This window comes from Nestor notabilis, unplaced genomic scaffold (assembly GCF_000696875.1).
Source record: "Nestor notabilis isolate BGI_N333 unplaced genomic scaffold, ASM69687v1 scaffold8372, whole genome shotgun sequence".
Lineage (NCBI taxonomy): Eukaryota > Metazoa > Chordata > Aves > Psittaciformes > Psittacidae > Nestor > Nestor notabilis.
The window spans coordinates 148522-170030 of NW_009918777.1; the positions used below are offsets into that span (position 1 = coordinate 148522).

Below are 21509 nucleotides of genomic sequence, written 5' to 3' on the forward strand. Positions count from 1 at the left end.
GATTATTCCCCTAGCACAACAAAATCTATATTTTGGTTCACCCAAGATCACATAACTTACAGTAGCACTTACATGCTGCCAATCCTAGCCCTTCTTTTACCATGAAGACAAAATGCAGGAATATCACCATATAACTGGAGTGTATGTGTGTTGTGTCAGGTGGTGAGTTAAACTTTCTCAGGAAGTCCAGCAGCAATTATGTACTTTTCAAAATAAATGAGAAATGGTCAAATTTGCTTTCACAAATGCAGCTCTGGCACTTACACCTTACAGAGACTGCAAGTCATGCTGGGTGCAGGTCTATTCAGTTTAAGACTTTTGCAGTAGTCTTAAAAATACAACGTGAGATGTAAGTGAAGTGATGCAGCTAAACCAGGTTGCTGATGCTTGCCCAGTCTTTAAGAAATTCAAAAGATTCACATGAAGAGATTTGGTAATTTATTTTTGCAGTTATAAGGAGAACATGGGTATTACTGAAAGAGTGGAGTAGGTAGGTTCTCAATTTATGAAGCTGTTGCCTTCCTTTCTGAAATTGTTCATCTGTGAACTCTGACAGCACAAACCTTCTGTGCCCATTGATTGGGAATGCAGTAACGTTCACAACAAAAATACTTTCAGAAAAGAAATCTTTTAAGCCAAAGAACTTCAGAGCTGCAAAAGATACAAAATCCTGGAATATGTATGTAATTCTTGCAAATACTGAGTACTGCTGGTTACCTGATTGCCACTGTGTTCCTTACCATGTATTTACTCCAGCATGATGGGACAAGCATGTAATTTGGAGAGCAGAAGAACACTTCTAATAACCTCTGATTTGTGTTAATGATTATTAGCAGGACAACACAAGCACTTCAGGTCTGGCATTTATCTCTGGCTGTGCAGAGAATAACTGGAAGGCTGTGCCCATCAGGGAAGAATCGTAGCTTCTAATCTCTGAGGCTTTTTAGACAACAGGAACAAATTATCACGCAATAGATAAAAGCCTAAATCCTATAGAAGAAAAAGGAATAAGGGAGAATGCAGAAGTGTACTCGCTCTTTGCCTTACACTACAAATATGGGAGGACATTGTCCTGTCTCAGCTTTGGATGAAGTACGGGCATACAAGCTGTTGCCTTTGAAACAAGTGTTTTGTTCTGCACTGGTCCTACCACTGAGACTTTTCATTGTAAAGGCCTCGTGGCCATGTTCACCCACTAGGGAGCTCTGGAAGAGCACTTAAGATGAATGAATTTTGTCTGGTGTTTTGATCAGTTGTGATTAGTATACCCAAAGATCTGAGCCTTCAAAGTGGAAGAATTTCAGGGTTATGCCTCCAGGAGGCAAAACACTGACATGCAGGGCCTGCACTTGGGAGGTGGTGTAGGTATAAGTAGGTCTATATTGTGGCACAGAGTTTCCAGGAAACTTGTCCTGAGTAAAGCATGCCTGTCATATTGTCTGTGCAATCATGTGTCTCCTACTGATGAACTTTTGAACCTTTATTGTTAGTTCTAGCAGTATAAATCAGCAGGGATTATGCTAAAAGTACTGTAACACCATCCAGGGGCAGATTCCGACCAACTCTAAGCCCAAAGGCCAGTAAGAGGAATGTATTGAATCCACACAGTGAATTTAGCCTGTGCAAAGAGTGAGTTTCTGCTTCCAAGTGTGTGCATAGCCTTGGTTTCCTGCTTCCCTGATTAAATTGTGGCTGATTACCTTCCCACAGATAAAATAGAATATAGTATGCCTTGTCTCCTTTCCTGTCTAGAAGCTGCTTCTTCCTGCCCAGCAGCTATTGCCACCTCCATAATGTTGCCAAGTTAACACCTGCGCCTCAGAATTTTCTCCTAAAATCCTCCCTCATATCACCACTATCCACTGCTGTGGACGAGTACAGTCGTTCCCTCTGTGACCCCAGAAGGCTCCAGCGTGTGCAAATTGTTCCAGCTGGTCTCCAGCTGCAACTGAATTTGAGTATGGAAAGCCACTCCCTATGGATTCTCCAGTTATTTCCTGACCTAATTCCAAATTGCCCTGAATATTTAAAAAAATCTCCAAGGATCTGCTTAAGCCCACCTAATAGTCATAAATGTGATGAGATTCGACTGCCACTTTTTCCAGTATAAATCTCAGAGGCTCTCTTGATTTCTCTGAAAATGCACCAGATATACATTGCTACAAAAGACTGGGACATAGCATGGCTTGCCAAAAGACACAGGTTTGGGTATTAAAGGATATTTGAACATGCTGCATTTGAACATGCAACTTACAATACAGAAATAAATGAGAACTGGAAATCCTTGAGATGTGTTTTAACTTTGACTGATAAAGTTCAAAAATATACAAAAAACATTCATTAAGCCATTCTCTGGCAAGATTGGGGATTGTGATTGCATAGAAATAAAAACACTTCAGGAAATCTTGTAATTTTCACTGCAGTTTGTTTCAGAGGGAAAAGTGGGCTGAGAAAAGGAGGATTCCAATAATGTTCTCATTTACCATTCCTATTGAACAAAATATTGTATCTTCCAAATCTGCAACTGAAAAATATTTCAGAAAGCCATTTTTAGAGAACCAGTGCAGGCACACACTTGTTAATAGCAGTTTGGGGTTTATGGTTCCATTTTTCATTTTGCCCCTGCAATATGAAAATGCTTCAGGAATGCTCCAGGAAAAAAAATCTGGCATTAAAAAAATCTGGCATTCTGTGGTTTTTTAATGCCCAGATGCCTTTATATCTGCAAATGTGTTTCAGTATGCTCAAAAAAGATTGCACATGTGCAGAGGGCTTTGCATCTGTCAGCAAACTTTGTAGCCCCATTTAACATGGAGACTATAGGTCCCTCTGAGCTGTTCCTGGGGAAGAACAGAATCACTATTATATACTTTATTTTTCACTGTCACTGAATGAAACTCAGAATTGGAATGTCACAGGTCTCAATGTATATATATACTTAGTAATCCTATGAAGAAAGGACTCTCCCTTATCATACAGAATATGAATGACTCTGCCATCTGTGGTTTTCTTAAAATGCCACCTCCTCACAAAAATAGGCCCACTAGTGCAAATGCTACCTGTCATCAACTAGTATATGTCAAGAATTTTCAGTGCCCGAATGTCAGATTGTAATATAGCCTTGGGATCTCTGTATGCAGTGCCAGCAGTACAGTATCTGTGCTCCTGCTGAGTTACACAGCAGGCCCACTAGGAAGTGAAGGCAAGTGCTGAATGTGTAAGTACAAGTCACAAAGAGATATTATGAGGTCTTTCTTTCTTTTTGTCTGAAATAAGGAAAATACACAGGGGAAAAATGTCAGCTAGACTGTTCTCTGTTAGCTATTGGATGTTTAAGTACCAGTGCAGTGAAGTAGACCTGTTTCTTCACTCAGGTAAGCCAGGATGGAAAAGCCTTGCTGGATGTCCTACAGCGTCCCTTGAGCCCTGGGAATTCTGAATCCCTCACTGCTACTGCAAACTACTCCAAGGCTGTTCACCAGGTGCTGGATGTGGTTCATGAGGTCCTGCATCACCAGCGGCGCCTAGAGAGCATCTGGCAACACAGAAAGGTCCGGCTACATCAAAGGCTGCAACTCTGTGTTTTCCAGCAGGATGTTCAACAGGTAATATCATTACTAAAGGAGATAAAGAATGGTCCTTTCTTTGCAGCCATAAAGGTTGTTTGCTGACTCATCTAGAGGATATTCCCATAACCAACATGCAGCTATATCTATGCTAAAATCCTAACGCAGTTTTCAGTACCTCTTGGTTTCATGTTAGAAATCATCAGTCAGCCTGTTAATTATTGATCAGTCCATTCCCCACTAGAATATGATACTATTTTCAGTGGTTAATTTTTCACAAGTGAGCAACTACCCATGGCGCTGTGGGCTGCAGAGCTGGATCCTAAGATACTGCAATTTAATGGTATTTTTGAGCAATCTGTTACTGTGAGGAGTGGTGTAGCTCTGGTGATGGTGTGCCAGGAGGACTCCTCTTGTTTTTACTGTTACTGTGTGATACTGCTGGTAAAAACTGGTTTTGCACTGTGGGTTGCTGTTACAGCTGTGTCGTTGCTGTGACAGCTTTTGCAATTCCAGGTGTGTATATACTGTATGTGCTATTCTAGTTGTACATTCCACAGTAGCTTCTTAAAAACACAACCAAGTGACTACAGTGCAGCACCACTATACCGCATATGTTCAGTGTATTTTATAATGCTTTGGTGAGATAATATGGTTGGAAACTATGTAACAAAGATCAGTTTCCTAAATGTGAAGGGTATGCCTTCACTGTACAGCAGGCCATAAGGCAGTGAGAGCTGCATTAATGCTTCTTGAGCATACTTTGCAATGAGATGCACTTGGATTTAGATTCAGCATACCATTTCTGCAAGATACCCAAATGACTTTCCAAAATTCCCTTGGAAGGTCCCTTCCAACCCAGACCATTCTGTGATTCTGTGAATTAGCGGTAGGTACTCTACTGTACTTGAGAAAGTGATGTTGAATAGGAAAAAATTTCAGGTGTAAAAAGCAATCAAACTGTGGTGTATTTCACCTTCCTAAGTGGAAACAGTACAGATACAGACCTTTTAGTGGTGGTGTTTAGATGATCTTTGCATTATTACCACTTATGGACTCCATGTGCCTGCGCAATGAATTTGCTGGCTCAAATGTATCACGCACTCCAATGTGCAGACCCCACTTCACAGAAATACGGTTTATACAGTACAGGCTCGTCTCTGAGAACTTAGGCTCCAGGTGAATAACTGTTCTCTCCCAGAGGAATCCATTTGAGTACCAGCACAGCAGCATAACTGACAGTAACGTATGAGATGCCACATTAGTAGCTGCCAAATAATGCAAGCACAATCAACAGATGTTACGGGACTCTGCTCATTCAGGATGGTGTGGTTTGTTTAAGGGCCCCATTACAGCCTGAAGCAGATGTTGGTAGCAATATGGTACTTGCTTTAAATGAAGAGGCTGAATGCTCTAATCATGTTTATGGAGCATTCTAATGTCCCTGGGGTTCTCTATGCCATTGCCTTTGTCCAAGTGAAAAATGAGGTGGAGTCAGAATGACAAAGCTGTCACATGCAAAACAGACATGAACCAGTAGGGACAGGAGACAAGCAACTTTTATTCAACGTGAAAATCTGTGGACCTGTTAGTGCCATAGTTGAAGTATGCCAGCAGAGACAGAACTACAGCTGTAGATATCCTTTACAAATACCTATGACCGTTTCTTTCACAGTCTTGAAAAGTTTGCCAGAATTTTTAGCTGCTCAGTTTTTCCTATAAAACCACACAAATATTTATGCCATATATATAGCTAAAACTGGGACTTAATGTAACAGATGCTTAATTTAAGCAATTTCACTTCTGTTATGTGTCAGCAATCATAGTGCATGGTAATGAAATTCATAAGCTATATATTAAATAGAGCATGTACTTGGAATCCAATTAAAATACTCTCTGCAAACTGTATAAAGTTCATACAATTCTGGGATTGAAATCTCAAAAATTAGGGATTGTAAATTCTGATGTTGTTATCCTTTTTCCAGTTGTGGTACGTAATGTCAATAAGAACTCATGTTATCCTAGGTATTCTTCAATCTTTCAAACCCGAAACTTTCTCTCTTACATCTTCTGAAGTCAGCAGAAGTGTTTATGAATTTTCTTTATGAAAACCATTCAGACTTTTATTTCCCACATATGAAGGCACTGAGGCTGTGTAACTGGTATTCAAAGGAACAGGTCTTTTGTACATACTGTGACTTTTAGTGAGAGAAAAAGAAACAAGCAATAATAGTTATGGAGTACAATCACTCCAGAGAGCATTACTTTGTGTGAGTTCCATTGGCAGCAATCTTCCAAATTTTTTCTCTTAATGGGTGGTTATTATCTGGGAAGCAACAACTTAATGACAGACATGATTCTGTCCTAGCACACACTGGAGGCATCTCTTTGTCCTACTTAGAAAGTAAAGAGGAAGAGATGAATCATGCTGTTCACTAAGCATCTGTACTATTCAAGATAAATGCTTTGTAAGTCATAAATGAAATTATCAGCTAAATAGAAATATGAAGTGTAGTTTCCATGAGGAGGAGGAAGATATCCGAGTATGTTGATGTTGGTTTGGTTTTGGTTGTTTTTTGTTGTTTTTTTTTTAAGTAATCACCTCCTATATATCTGTCACGCAACTCCTATTATGCTTATTTTGTTAAATGTCCATCAGTTTGTGGGTGAAGCTGTCTACCTGTATGTTGTCACTAATCGTAAATAACATTTATCTTTAATAATTAGTTGTCTTGTCAAAATTTAATAACTTTTAACTGAGTTCTTCCTGGTTCAAGTCTTAAAAAATAAAGATGTGGGAGAACAAATCTTGACAGGAGAGCCTTAAGTTTGTTAGACTTTGCTGTCTTCTAGGTAAGTAATGTACAGTGTAGTATCTGTATGGAAGATGCTCCTTTTCCCTTTTCACCAGATCAAAATTAAGGGTGTTCTCACAGATGCAGTTTTCCTTGTCAGGATGTCTTGTGGCTCACCCTCTCTAGGCAGTGAAGTAGAAGTTCTGGTGAAACATGATCTCCATGTCAGAATTTATAGTCCCTCACTTGTTCATCTATACCTTTCTTTTCACGTCAGCTGTTCTGTATGAATCTTGTCTTAAAAGCAGATGTGAATAGGGACAGAATTTGTTACGCTGCACGGTCTTAATACAGTCTCCAGAAGTACTTTGCATTCTCTTCATCTGCCATTAATGGCAGTAATAGCTTCTTGTAAAGACACATCTCCAAGAAGAGATTCTTATGAATCTTAAGAGATCAATAATTCCTCACCTAACTACTTTAGTTAGTCTTGCCAGAGGGATTAAGTATTTAGGCATAGAATATTAAATGTTCATAGAGAGCTCTTGAAAAACTGGTTAACTGGATGAAGGCTCTTCAGTAGGCCAATTGTATGCCTTTTGGACTGGATATTGAACAGGGCTAATTAATATAATTCCTGGTGTATTTTGCACCATTTGCAAGGCCCGACTACATGCTGTATGCATTACTTGCAGGTCAGGGCTATGTTCTCATATAGTTTCACCCTGTCAAGGAAATAATTTCTATTCTAGCTGGGTGTGAACTGCACAAAACCTGAAAACGTTAAAAATGATGTATCAAAAGAAATAAAAATATTTTTTATTCTGAGATAGAAAGTCAGGCATCCTTATTCATGTCATAATCAAAATACGAGCTGTGCAGTAGGAAAAGAAAAAAGTTTAAACACTTTGGATTGCTAAGTTACAAAGTCAGTGTAAGGAATGTGCTATAAAACATCATTAAAAGTAATCACTACCTCACACCATCAGACCTTTTGCAAGATTATTTGCTATTACATCTATGTATTAATACAGTTTATCAGTTTGCACATGTGAACCAAGGTAAATAATGATGTTCTAAGGAAAATGAGTTATGAATATATGGCATTTTAAAGAAGGAAAGAAAATAAATGGTGTGAAACTGCATTTGCAGCCTTCACAGGAACTGGAGCACCACTCACACAAAAGGGATAGCAGTTAAGACAATTTGTGAGCTGTTACAAGGCTCTACTCAGGCAGGAACTGATAAGAAACTCTTAACACCAGAAATATTTAGGATCATTACTAAAATGTTGGGTTACTGTGTGTGTACAATACTTCATTACTTCATTTATTTTTTAGAAGTTCTCTATCATTCCAGATAGGGAAGAGCTGCACTGTTTGATCCTTTTAGAATACAGCTGAGGGAGGAGGTACTGAGATTCTGTCCTGCAAGAGAATTAAAAAAATCCCTTTGACTTTTATACAGATCTTCTGTAATTGCTTCAAATGTCTCAGCCCATTTTTGGTAGCTTTTCCTTTTTAACCCTCTCTGCTCTGGCTCTTCCCTTTCTGCAGACCATATACCAGTAAATTAATAGCATTTCCATTTCTGGGGAGATTTGAAATTGTTCTCATATTGTCTCAAATTTCCACTGCTTTCCACTATTGCATTCTGCTTTACCATGGTCTTACCCATGCCTCTGCATGCATCTCTCCACCTTAAGATGTTCTCTTTGCCCCCTTGAACAGGAACACTGTGAAACAGCAAGGGTAGCATAAGGGTTGTACCATGAGTAAATGTTACCAAGCAGCCTTAGAAACAGCTGAAGTAATTTTATAATGCTGTTCTTCACCCCATTGCCTCCCCCATCCCTTTTGTTTCATATGGGCAAGAATTTTGTCTGCATTCTGTCACTTCATAAACTCATTCAAGTGAAGCTGTAAAGCCTGAAGTGTACCTATTAAAGTAGAAGGAAAATAGAGACCCATCAGATGCATTATTGAAATGGTCTGTACAAGCCTTGAACTTCGTATTCTAAAGCACTTTCGTGACAGAACAGTCAAACTGCTATTCTTATTCTGAAGGCTTCATTCCTTCTCAGGTGAATTTGTAGTCTTACCGTCATCTCCATACATACACACAAACACTTAGCCAGACACAGACTGCCATTTCCTCCACAGATGCATATGATGCTCCTGAGGTCACTGCCAGTGCTGCTTAGTTCTTGCTTTGCTTTGGTTGTGATGGTTGCCTGTAAAGGAAAAGCTTGAAAATAGGTGGATATAGAGATACTGTGTGTGCTGATGGGAGTTTCTTGACTATGTACAAAGCCTTTAGTTAGCTGTGATGGTTCTGCATGGCAAAATGGAACAGACCCAGCATGTCAGATGAAGACCAGTTGCAAACAGCAAGATGACACTACCAAATGCTTACTGTCAAGAAGGTAAGTACATACTGAGAAGACTGGGGCTGTTGCCATACCAGCTGTAGTGATGTCTCAGATCCTCTTGGTTATTGAAAAGGTCAAGCTAGACCAGTGTCAGATTCACCTGGATTTTTCTAAATTTGTGGTTTGTGTTCTGTTTGCTTCATGTCCAGATACATTAATGGACATAGCTCTGTTTTTGTGCAGTTATCTGCTTCTGGTGATGTATAAAAAGGCCATGCAGCCGTACTGATATCATTACATTTACCAGCTGCCATTGTTGTGGGAAACTGCAAAGTATTGCAGAGGAAAGGCTGTCTCTCTTCATAACCAAACACTTTAAATTGTAATGTGTCTGGCTTTTACTGGCCAAAAAAACAGATCAGGGCATGATCCTGACATCATTTATATGGAAAAACGTCCTGCCAACATCTATCTATCTCCATACACTATCTGAGAATGCTGAACACTTCATGTGATGCACGTGATCTACATAAGTCCATTTGCAGAAAAATGGTAGGATATTTGAGGCAGCTCATGATTCATTTAGCTCTCGCACGAGAGGATTAGGTCTGTACACACACCCCCATATGCATGCATACACTCAGTTGTTTTGATCACTTCAAGCAATGAAGAGTTCTTCAACATTCTGTAGTTTTCCAACTTGTCATAGTTTGTTTCAAAGACAGAAGAAACAAGACTAAATATCTCTTTTTATGCTTTGTTTACAGTAATACCTTCACTAGGTCTTGTAAAACAAGATATTTACTTGTAAACAGCTGCTAAGAAAAAAGAACATCATAATCAAGTCAAGATTATATTTACTACCATATGACTTCAGCCACAGCCCCCTGCAAAAATACATCACATGGTCTGTGTTCCATCTAAGCAGATTTAGTCTGTAAATACCTACCACTGACAGACCACTAATTAAAATATTACAATTCAAAGCCTCCAAGAGAATTTTCACAGCCCCTTTGGTAAATTTATCAAGTAATGAGATGCATTTAATGTTTGTCACTTACATGTTTACATTTTCAAAGTCTTACTGCTGTACTTGCTCTGAGCTTAGAAGGTATATGTGACCTATACTAAACAGTGGCTAGAGGTTCTAACTATGGTTGTCTTGTCCCTAAAAATTAATGAAAAGAATTCAGGAGTCAATACTGGTAACATTACTTGGCAACCTTCTCCCAGTGGGATATAAAATGGGAGAAAACAACCTTTTGTTATCTATGATTGAGATAAATACCTGTATTTTCACTGACCCTGTCCTTCCAGAAATTGTTGAGGCCAGTGTTGCCACCTGGTTTATTATCTGATATAAATATCTCACCACACAACTCTGATAGATCATCACACAGCTTTTACCCACATAGCTCTAAAGGGCTAATTTAATAAGATGTACACATGTCTGAACCCATGCTATGTCTCTAATAGTCTCTTATTTAGTGCTTGTCTGCTCTATTATTTATGCAGTAAAGGATTGTATGTTTGGAGTAATAAAAAAAAAATAAATTGTTTGTTTGTTTCCATCCACTCCTCATCACAGACCATGCAATAAACCATCTTGGCAACTGCTTCTTTAGAGCAGTTTTCATTCCATTCTTTTTGTTCCTGCCAAAGGAACTGGCATGTTTTCAGGCAATGTGAGTGCAAGTCTAACAATGAAGAGCTTTGTAGCCCCACTCATGTTCTGAGGAGGACTAAGAAGTAACCAGCACTGACACCGGTTTGAAAGTAAAGTGATGGTATATTTGTGATGATTAGCATCCTGCAGATATTATGAAATCAGTTAATAATGACATGGCCATTTAAATAACACAGGGTTTGCTGAGTGATTAGTTGCTTATCTTGAACTGTTAAAAAATGACTGTCGTTCCTTAATTTGAACCCACAGTGGCATGGGATTATACAGCAGTTGCAGATTATTTCTTCTGTCTACATATGCTTCTCTAAGCCTCGGTGGCAGCAGAGTAGTACAATAAGAGCACTCTGCGCAGCTATGCAGTCGCTATTACTCAATGACCAGGTTGTGCTAATTTGCCTCACATGGCAGCCATACTAGGAAGGAGAATATAGCCCACATACTTTTTCAGTTTCTGGTGATTTCATACGGATGTTTCTCTAGTTCCATTAGCTTGGAAAGACATGGGGCATTTATAGACAGTGTGCTCAGGGTTATCCAACCCAAACAGGACAGGGCTCTTGGAAAAAGAACACAGCTGAAAGAAATAACATGCATTTCTCCTCTTTACCAGTGACTCTGGCATAGAAATCTGCCCTTCAAAGGGCTACAGGAATCTATTCTTCCCAAGTGAGGAGTGCTAATACATGACATTGATATTTGAGCATGTTCAGACAGACAATTGCTGTTGGTATAGAGCTAGGCTCTGTGTCTCTGTCCAGGCAGTCACGTTCTCACCCTGTAACCAGGTTTTGAGAACACCTCAGAGATATCTCAGGCTATCAGCCTAAGAAGTTAATTGCTGTAAATACTTCAAACTTGTGAGAGAGAGAGAGCTCCGTTCTAAGCTTCTGACTATGCTCTTTAAATACAGATCAGTATTAGCTCGTACTTTTTGTACCAAAACTCTTCACAAAGAGCTATAGGTTTAAATTATTACGTTTTCATTTAATGATATCTATTCTAGAAATTCCTTAAGAGTTGCTGATAAGCAATACTCTATCCTCGTCATAATTTGATTTAAAGTGTAACTTGAAATTATCTGCAAACAACATTCGTGTCTTTCTTCTTCTATATAATTATTAAACCAAGCAGACAATTGTTCTTTGTGCTTTTAAAGTCACTGATTAAAAAATAATAATGATCATTTTTTAATTTAGACACAGAGCAGTAGTGCTAGGGATATCAAACTTCAGGGATCAGCTTCAGTTACCAACTAAAGTTTACTTAGCATTGATGTACCAGCAGTGTGAGAACACTTTGATGAGCTCCACAGCTGTCTTGGGAAATAGGATCTGAAGAAATCTGAACCAGCCAGCTTGATCTCTGAACCTACTGAAGGGAGAAGAGGAACTGAAAAAAAAAAACCAAACCCCAAACAAAATACTTTGTGCCACAAAAAGTGTTTTTCTTTAGAGAACTGTCTGTCCTTCAAGGTTCAAGGCCTAGTCCTTTCAGATGGTCTGTTTTGCTATTTCTTGAACTGCAAATGTTTGGGTTCTTACTGAGAGTTTAGGAATCTCTAAGAGGGCCTTCTGAAAACCTTCTGAAATCCTACTGACTCATTGAGGTTTTGAATATACCTCATAGTGGGTGAAGACGACATAATTCATAGTATGAAGAAAGTGATATAGAGATAGTTCTCTGTAGGTAGATGCAACTGTTGATGGTCTGGATTTATCCTGCCTGTCTTTAAGAGTGTAACTGAATCATCCAAGTCAGGAGCCTAATGCACAGATTCCTTTTATAGTCAACAGAGAGACACTGGCATCTTCAGAGAATGACTCAGTCTGTCTAAGATCTCAATTGTACCCTGGATGCTTCCCACTCTTACTGTTGACTGTTAGGGAAATAATAAGGTAGGCTCTTCAGACAAGACCTTCATTGTAGTACCTAATTTTGGGTGAGATGTATTAAGATGTAAGAACACAATCCTGTGTGGTGCAGAGCACTTCTAGCCATCATGCAAGGCCACTCAGTGCCTTTCTGATCCACGATTTGCCTTGTAGCAAACTGCAAGTCAGTCCTAGGGGGACTGCTAAAATTTGCTGTTACACTGAAGCAGAATCATCCTCCTTGTATATCATATCCTCATTGTCTATTTCAATCCCAGGACTGTCTGCATGTCAGCATCCCTGAAAATATGATGTGTAGTTTATTGTTTCTGAAAGGCATTGTTGGCTCTCATTGTCATAGCAAAGGAGGAGAAAGAATCAGACTTGTCTGTTACTGATTAGCCCTACAAAAATAGTAGGGCTGCAGTGGTGAAGGAAGAGAAATGAAGTAGAGTTTTCTCCAGAAATATGTATAGTTTTTGAAAGCAATTACTAGATTGAGTAATCATCACCAAAGACGTGGAGAAAAATAAGGTCTTTGAATAGATGTAGGCTAGACTGCCAGAAGACTTTCTTCCCTGTGTCTTTAAGAAGTAACAATAATAGCAGTACCTCTTGCTTATGGTTTCTTTCATCTCAGGATTATGGGTTTTCTAAAAGCTTGTTTTTGAGTGAATTGCAAAAGGTCACTGAAAGCTTCTTGGTTAGAACTCTTCATGTCAGGATGTCTGATTTACAAACTCCTGCTCAGTCATTGCTACTCCAGTTTTACACCTTATGAAAAAGTGTTACAGGATTTATTGAGACTATCTAAAACTGAGATAAGTCTGTTATGCTGAGAAATAAATATGCTATTTTAGGCATTGGTTTAGGAGTCCAAAATAGTCATTCTTTTCTAGTCCATTTGTTTCCCTTGATCTTTCCTGCCAATTATTTTCTCACATGGCCTCCCAGCTTTTTCATGATCCTGCCTGTCACTCAGGGTGCTCAGTCCATATTGCTTTTGAATGATGGCCAACAAAAGGTATTTTCATTGAAGTGAGAAAAAACCTAACCAGACAACAAAGAGGATAATGATAGCTAGTTCCTATAGTGTAACTATAGGAATTTCACTGTGTTTTCCTCCACAGAGCAGCTGCTCAGCCAGCTGGTTACTTTCCCCCTCTGGTAATGAATTGCACTCATGACATGAGATTATTGTGTCTTGCTGGGTAGCAAGGCCCAAGTTATGTTGAGCTGATCTGGCATCATGAACTGTTTCTGGTAGCTGCTTCTCTCCATGCTAGTCATTTCCACTAACTATTTTTCCTCCTTCTAGGAGCTCTAACTTACTCCATGCCACAAACTACTTTTTCTAGCTTTTCCCCATATGGCTGTGTTCTGCAGCAGTTCTTTGCTCTGTTAGATTCTCCTGTTGGCTGTGCCTTGTTTTGGTAGCTGCCTTACCTAACCAACCTGACTGAAGAGTTCTGGTATTTCTGTCCTTGGAAGAGAAGTTGCGCACTGAAAAGAAGTTGTGTAAACACAGGGGTTTAGCTCACAGGAGACTTTTAAGCAACTTCTTTTGTTTCATATTCCTCATAGAGAACTCTTACACAAAGTTTCTTGCTTGTTTTTTAGAGTTGTAATCTTTGGATTGTACTTCTGGAAGCTATTGCCTAGGCTGGGGTGACCCTTCAGGCACATTTAGACAGAGCTGGTTGGCTCAAACTCCTGTATACTATTACAGCTATAAACTTTCTTTTATGTTATGCTATGGTTCGCTTTTAACAAAAATGTCTTTCAAATGTGGAAACATGCAAAACAAACGTATATAAAGCCTGTCCATTGGTCTTTTGGTCTTTTACTTTTCTCCTCCCTTGTTTTAATAGTTCTTTACTTGTTTCTTTCCTGCCTTTTAGATTTTTTTTTTTTTGATGGGACATGTGTTGAGGGATGGAGAATATTACTTTTGTTTTTGGCTTCAGCAACGTACAAAACACTCTGACCTTGAGACAGTTCCCTTCCCAAATCAGGAGAAAATTTGGAGGGGAACCACAAAATTTTTTTTTTTTATTATTATTTTCCCTCCAGCAAAAAGTAACTTTAAACAATCAAAATGTATTTTGGGGTATCGTTTCTGCTTTCTTACCTCCTCAGGTTTTCAAAGTGTGTGAGGTGTCAGGAAACCAGAAGAGAAGAAAGTTCAGGAGGAGGGGATCCCATATTCTGGGAGCCACCAAGCTAGGAAAAAAACAAGAAAGCAAGCAGTTTTTTGCAAAAAACTTGAGTTTTGGGGAAATGGAAGGTGCTCTTAGGGGAAGTCCCCAACCACTTCTGACCCTTATTCTGCCCATGACTCTCATACCTGGAGTCTTTTAGGTACCTCTTCTTTTCTCTTGAACAGCTCAAGGTTCTTCCTTGCTGAAAGGGCTTTTCAGAAGCCTGGTCCTGCTTCCTTGCACATCTGTCCTAGTTCATCACTGCATTACCTGCCTGCCAGGTGACTCGGCATCCATTTGTTTGCTTCCCCACAGATTCCCACTGCCATTATCTATGGCCTCCTTTGGTGAGTCTGTAAGGCCATTGGCCTTTCACCCTTCAAAACCCTCACAGGATCCATTTCTGCTACAACATGCAGAAGAAATCAGCCATAGAGATATGAATGAGTACAGAGTGGTGCAAACATCCTGGGCTTTTGTCCTGGGTTCAGCTACAGCAGTCATTTTTTCTCCTTCTTAGTAGCTGGTGCAGTGCTGTGTTTTTGACTTTCAGCCTGGGAACAATGCTGATAACCCCGATGTTTTTAGTTGTTGCTCAGTAATGTTTACTCTGACCAAGGACTTTCTCAGTCTCATGCTTTGCCAGAGAGGAGGGGAAGCCAGGAGGAAGCAGAGACAGGACACCTGACCCAAACTGGCCAAAGGGGTATTCCATACCACAGCACGTCATGCCCAGTATATAAACTGGGGGGAGTCACCCGGAAGGCCCAGATCGCTGCTCGGGTCGGGCTGGGTATCGGTCGGCGGGTGGTGAGCGGTTGTGTCCTTTTCCCTTGTTATTCCTCTTATCACTATTATTGGTAGCAGTAGTGGTTTGTATTATACCTTAGTTACTGGAGAGCTGTTATCTCAACTCGTGGGAGTTACATTCCTCCAATTCTCCTCCCCATCCCTCCGGGAGCGGGGGGAGGAAGGAAAAGGGGGAGAGTGAGCGAGCGGCTGCGTGGTTCCAAGTTGCCGGCTGGGCTTAAACCACGACAGCTTTTTATTTCAGCTCTGCTGCACCTCACATACTGAGTGTGTAACTGAGCATGGGGTCTCTGAGCTATATGTGAAGCTTCTCACACACCACAGTAACTTAGCCCTCTCCTCATTTGCAGTCCTGAGCTGTGACTTCTCTGCCCTAGGACACCATGCATCAAGAGCAGCTGGTTTGCCTGAGCAGTGACTGACAGAAGGGCAGTGCAAGCAGAAGAGCTGTTGCAGTGGCCCTACAGCAGGAGAAATGCTGTGGTGCAGGTCTGAATACCTGTGCAGGAACCAGTGGCAGAGGAGCCCTGCCAGGAGGTCAGACATAACTTTGCACCTGCATTCCTTTCTCCCTGTGCACAGCCTGACACAGAAGAGTATCTTAAACTGGGAGAGAAACTGTTGGAGACATCAGGCTATTTATTTAAAAGACAAAGAAGAGATCCTAGAAAAGTCCCTGATGGAGAATAACCACTCTTGGCATTCAGGGCTTTTGTTTCATCCTTGTTCTCCTACTTCTCCTTCCCCACACGGTTTGCACTTTCATGTCTTGCCTCAGTCTCAAATTAGTTCAGAGCCCCATATGAGCAAGCTTACGTTTTCCTAGCTGAGAAAGTTGGGGCTGTTCAGCCTGGAGAAGAGGAGGCTGAGTGGAGACCTCATAGCAGCCTTCCAGTATCTGAAGGGGGCCTACAAGGATACTGGGGAGGGACTCTTCATCAGGGACTGTAGCAATAGGACAACAGGTAATGGGTTCAAATTTAAATAGGGGAAGTTTAGATTAGATATAAGGAAGAAGCTCTTTACAGTGAGGGTGGTGAGGCACTGGAATAGGTTGCCCAAGGAAGTTGTGAATGCTCCATCCCTGGCAGTGTTCATAGCCAGGTTGGACAGAGCCTCGAGTGACACGGTGTCAGGCATCGGTGCCCATGTTGGAACTAGATGATCTTAAGGTCCCTTCCAGCCCTGTATTCTGTGAATCTATGGTTCTGTGTTGGCATAATGTTCATCCCCAAAGGGTTCTGACCTGGCAGGGGTGTTTAAGACTACTGCAGAACTGTGCCATCCTGCTAAGTTTCCCTATTTGAAATGAGACTATGTACCAAAACCCATTTTTCCCAGATGGAATTTGTTCTCTTATTAAACCTGTCTTTGCTGTGTGCTGTGATTTTAAGCCTTGTTAAACCAAGATGAATAAATCACCATTCCCACCAGTAACCTAAAGCAGCGCTTTATTTTATATCCTGGTCAATCAGCAGTTTTCTCTGTGGTGAAGCGGAGAACATGAGCACAGTGAGGAGTGCCTACAGGGGCCTGGATCATAGCACTTTTATTAAAGAGTACTCAGTTGTAAAGCTCATCCTTGCTTTATCAGTCTCTTCTAACTGTTAATTGCCTTTAAACATCTTGTTTAAACTAGTAACGGTTTAGGTAGGTTGATACTATCAAACTGTGGACAGTAATGTCTAAATTACGAGTGCAATCTTGCGTTAGTACAGTGGTAGCAGTTCTAGACAGTGACCCAGAGCACTGAAATTAGGAGCCAGTCATGTAGGTTGCTCTTTTTCTACTGAGTAGATAAGAAGTGTATTTCCCAAGGTAGGTGCCTACCCAACTTACCATTATACTATTATGTTTCTTCCTACACTGACACAATTATGCACTGGTTACAGCTGGAGCTGAAAAAACCACATAGTAAATGTGTTCAGGGTTTTATTTGTGGGTTTGTTGTGGGTTTGAGTTGTTTTTTTTTCCCCCAGAATGTTTAGTGGCTGCTACTGAACGTTTAATAGTAGCAGAAATTATGTCATTATCTTAGTTTGACATTGCTCTATCAGTGGATTTCTTTCTTTGTTTTACAGACGGGGAAGCTGAGTCACCGAAAGGGGCCATAAAGCAGATCAGGGTTGGAATTGTGAAGAAGTGTCCTTTTTTTTCTGAATCTTTATCCACTCTGCATTAGTTTTGTTTTGTTTCTTGAAGCCCATAGGCACATCTGTCACTGTCAGAGTTAAAAGTGATTGCTCTATTTACATACTTGAGGATAATGTACTCCCCTAAAGAGTTCACATAGCTCCTTTTTTAACTCCTGTGTACTCACTGTATTTCTTGGGGACCTTTTACATTTTGGGCAGTCCCTCTGAGAAAAAACAGTGAAGCAAACATTTTCAAGGAAAATACTTTGCAAGCCACAAAGGGCTCTATAGGATCGGAATACTTTTCCTCACAAACATGAAAATCAGGACTGTGGTGCTGTGCTCATGAACATGAAAATTAGCTGTGATGATAGCTGTCACTAGTAACAACCACTTGGAGATCAACATCTTAGAAGTCTAAACCAGAGCTTTCAATCAGAAATCTAAATCAGATGGGTCCTGCAGGTGTTTCTACTTACTATCAGGTCTTAAAATGCTGCTGTTCTGTTGGCGTGGTGCCAGAGATGAAAAACAGAGTTATTAGAGGTAGAAGGAAACATAAGATACTAAATAATTATTAGAGGAATTAAAAAAAACCCAGCTATCTAGTGCATGCGGTCATGGCATAGTTCATGAGTGTTGTTAACTCAGCATACAAGAGGTTTCTAATAATTAGGGTATTGTTTCACCTGTTGGTGCTGAAGAGCTATAGAGATCCCCTGCTTCAGTGCACAAGAGGAAGAAGCTGTGCCAGATAATGAGTGTATTCAGGTATTCCTTTTCCTAGGAGCTCAAGACCACAAATGGCGTGGTGGAAAGAATCATAAAGGAAAATGAAAGGGAGGTTTGCTTGAGCAAAAAATCAAGAGCTTCTCAGGTTGCCTTTGCTTCTGTGCTCATTCTGCCTGGAACGCATATTTCTTCAGATTCCCTGGAGCTGTGAGAGACCTGGGATATTCTTCTAGAAAGCTCTGATTATGTCCCAGCAAACCACCCAGACTGTGGGAGACAGTCCTAAGACTAGACCTGGCCTCAGCCCTGACTGATCCAACAGTTGTGCCCTGTAAAACTGATCTGAAAGGATGAACATGGGAGAAGAAATAGAGACCTGGGGAAGGCACATTAGTCTCAGAAGGAGCAAAATCACTATTCTAACTAGTGCCTCGGCAACAACCAGAACCTTCTATATGGCCTAGGTAAGAAAATATTTCTGTATTTATGACTATCATTTTTGGTAAGGGAGTGGCAGATCTGATTAGTTGTATTGCTAATTCATCACACTACAGTTAATTGCCAGGTGTGATTTCTTAGCATTGGACAATAGACACAAACAGCAACACCAGCAGCATAACTGCAAAAGAAATAATCTACCTGCCAGCCTTGAAAAGCCTCATGCAGAGCACAGCAGCATCTTTCTATGCTGATGCAGAGCACATTTTCTGTGTGTTGCACTGAAGGAACATGCACGAATGTGGTTATTTATAGCTCCTCCACCCACACAGGGCTTTGAAACTTGCTCTAAAAGAAGTTCAGAATTTAAAGAATACAACAGGGGTTTAACCTGAAGATATATTTTTTTATTATTTCCTTAAAAATAATATTCTGGGAACATTAGTAACAATCCAGGCATTAAGGAAGAAACATTAGTTCTTCATTTGTCTGTCTATTGTTCTCTTACTTGGAATGTTTTTAGAGAGGTAGTTGCCAAATTTTATAAAGTAAAATATTTAATCAAGAAAATGAAAGATAAGTGGGATACATTTGATGAATGGGAACTTCGCTAAAGGAATGCAGTGTTTAGGTGAAGTAAGTTCTTTCTCAGGCTAAGAGAGGCATGTGTATCCCCGCTCCTTTTGGTGAGCTTGCATCCTAGATGGCAGCATTTAGTGAAGGAGCAGGTTGGGGCTCTGTGACCTCAGCCAATGCTCAGAGGAAATGGGTGAGTACTGCTCTGAAAATGCCCAGCCTACACCCAGTCAGCTCTGCCAGAGCCCTGAATTGAACATGCTGTTCCCAAGAGAGACATGATTAAATCTTGCATCTCACGAATTACTAGGGCTGGGATCAGCTTTTTACATAGAGTGAAGGTGGATGGGGCCAGAACACACTATATTCTCCATTGTAAAATGTTTATAGATGTGAAGAACCGTACAAGTACTAATAGCCATCTGCCAAAAGCAACTTGAGGTTATTTTTGCCATTTAAGCTTGTGAAAAGGTAAGTTGTTACACTGGAGCAGCTGTGTGGCAGACCATGCACACATTGCATGAAGTAAGCAGCCAGTCTACAGTAATGTGAAAGCTCTTAGGGTGGGGTGAGGAATGGAAGAGCAGTGCTACTTCGTGTTAAGCCCTGAACCAGGAAGTCATCATGAACTTCTGAGATTCTGCTAGAAAAGCTGAGAACAGTCCTGCTGGTGCTCAGGCCATTGCTGAAGATATTTAGGATATCTTTGCTTAGTCATACCATTCACTCTGGAGCCCTTTCACAACTGTTTTTTTCCATACTTTAGCAACAGAAGCTGCTAAGAACAGGTTGGCCAGGAGGACCTTTTACTTTGTAGTGATTTCCACTGCAGAAACTGTTGAGGAGCAATGATCCTACTGCAGGGATTATCTTGTCTGGACAAACTCCTACACTCCTGTTTCCAGATGGGCTTGTAGGATATCTGTGGGTGCTAGAAGCAGGGAGGAGTCTTGAAAAGACTATGTGCTTATATTTCTGCATATTCAGCACTTTTCTGACACTCTTCTAAATTGGTAGACCACATGTCTCGGCAGTTGTGTAGTTTACTCAGATGCGTTCACTAGTATCGGCTGTGCTTTGCAAGGCTGTCCCCACTGAAAGGAACAGAACATGGATGTTCTGCTTTTTGCAAACTAGAGGGTTTTTTAACAGCAGAGATTAGATTTTTGTTGTTAAAATGAGAAATTGCGCAGAGGTGAAGCTTTCACATAATGTGTAGGAAGCTTATAAAAACACCTACAATCTGATTTCATGGAGATTTTTTTTGGTTGAATGTGGACAAGGGAATAAAGATAGTTTTTTAAATGTTGTAATTGGCTCTGCATTTAATTCCACTCGTTAATTTAGTTGCACTACACAGCAAAATACTGACAGGTCTGTAAGGTTACTTTTCCCTCCAAGGGCAAACAGGACTATGTGTTTTTTTGTTTTGAAAAGACTTCTTTAATTATGTGCTGGTGTTTGAAATAACTACAATTAGAGAGAAAAAGTAGGGAGTGATTAAAAAATCATATTTAATAGCAGTTGCATTAGTTCTCTGGCTTTTGAAAGAGACCCAGGCACGGTTTATATATACCACACAGAGGAATTGTGGTGAAAAGGAAACACAAAATGGAGGTGACAAATTTTTGACTAATGGCAGGAAAGGTTGTCTATTATAGCATTTTAAGAGAGATATTCCTTAAGAAAGGATTGAAGTATGAAAATCCACCTTTCTCATCCAATCCTCGGTCTCTAAATGAGTGTAGCTCTGTTCACTTAATTCCACCTTTTCTTTTAAAAAAACAAACCACAAATGAACCAACCACAGATCCATGAAACCTCAGATTGCTTGCCTGGTGATGGTGGGATACACTGATTAGGTCTCAAACCAATTTCGAAGAGAGTCTTATGATTGACTGTTTGAGCTGAATTAAATACAGAAACCTTGGTTGGCTGGCTATATTATTTTCTGAAAATTAATTAGTCATTGCCACACAGACAGGTCAAGCTATGGAATTTCAGGATTTACAGCTGTATCCTCAGAAGTTAGGCATTTATACCCTGTGAATTTGGAGCAGCTTACACCTAATCTTAAAGCCCCACCTTTCAATGGATTGCCTGCTCATTTTTGTACTGCTGCCGTGATATTTATTATTTATTATATTAGTATGTTCCTGTATTGGAAAAGATTCTTTCAATCCCCAGATTTGGAGCCACATAATGCTAGAGGATGCAAAAACTTAAAGTAAAAGGCAGCTTTCACTCCAAACACTTTGTCAGTCTTCCTTGTTTTGACTGTAAGTGTGGTTAATGTCATTTTAGAAATGAGAATGGAGGCAGGGAAG

At 40.2% G+C, this 21509-nt stretch overlaps 1 pseudogene across 1 annotated transcript in view; it reads left to right on the forward strand.

The window, feature by feature from the left end:
• Positions 1-21509, forward strand: part of LOC104402111 — a 154802-nt pseudogene that overhangs the window by 82011 nt on the left and 51282 nt on the right. Inside the window, exon 8 of the transcript XR_719893.1 lies at positions 3375-3605. The product of XR_719893.1 is annotated as a kalirin-like (transcript). The remainder of the gene's footprint in view (positions 1-3374; positions 3606-21509) is intronic.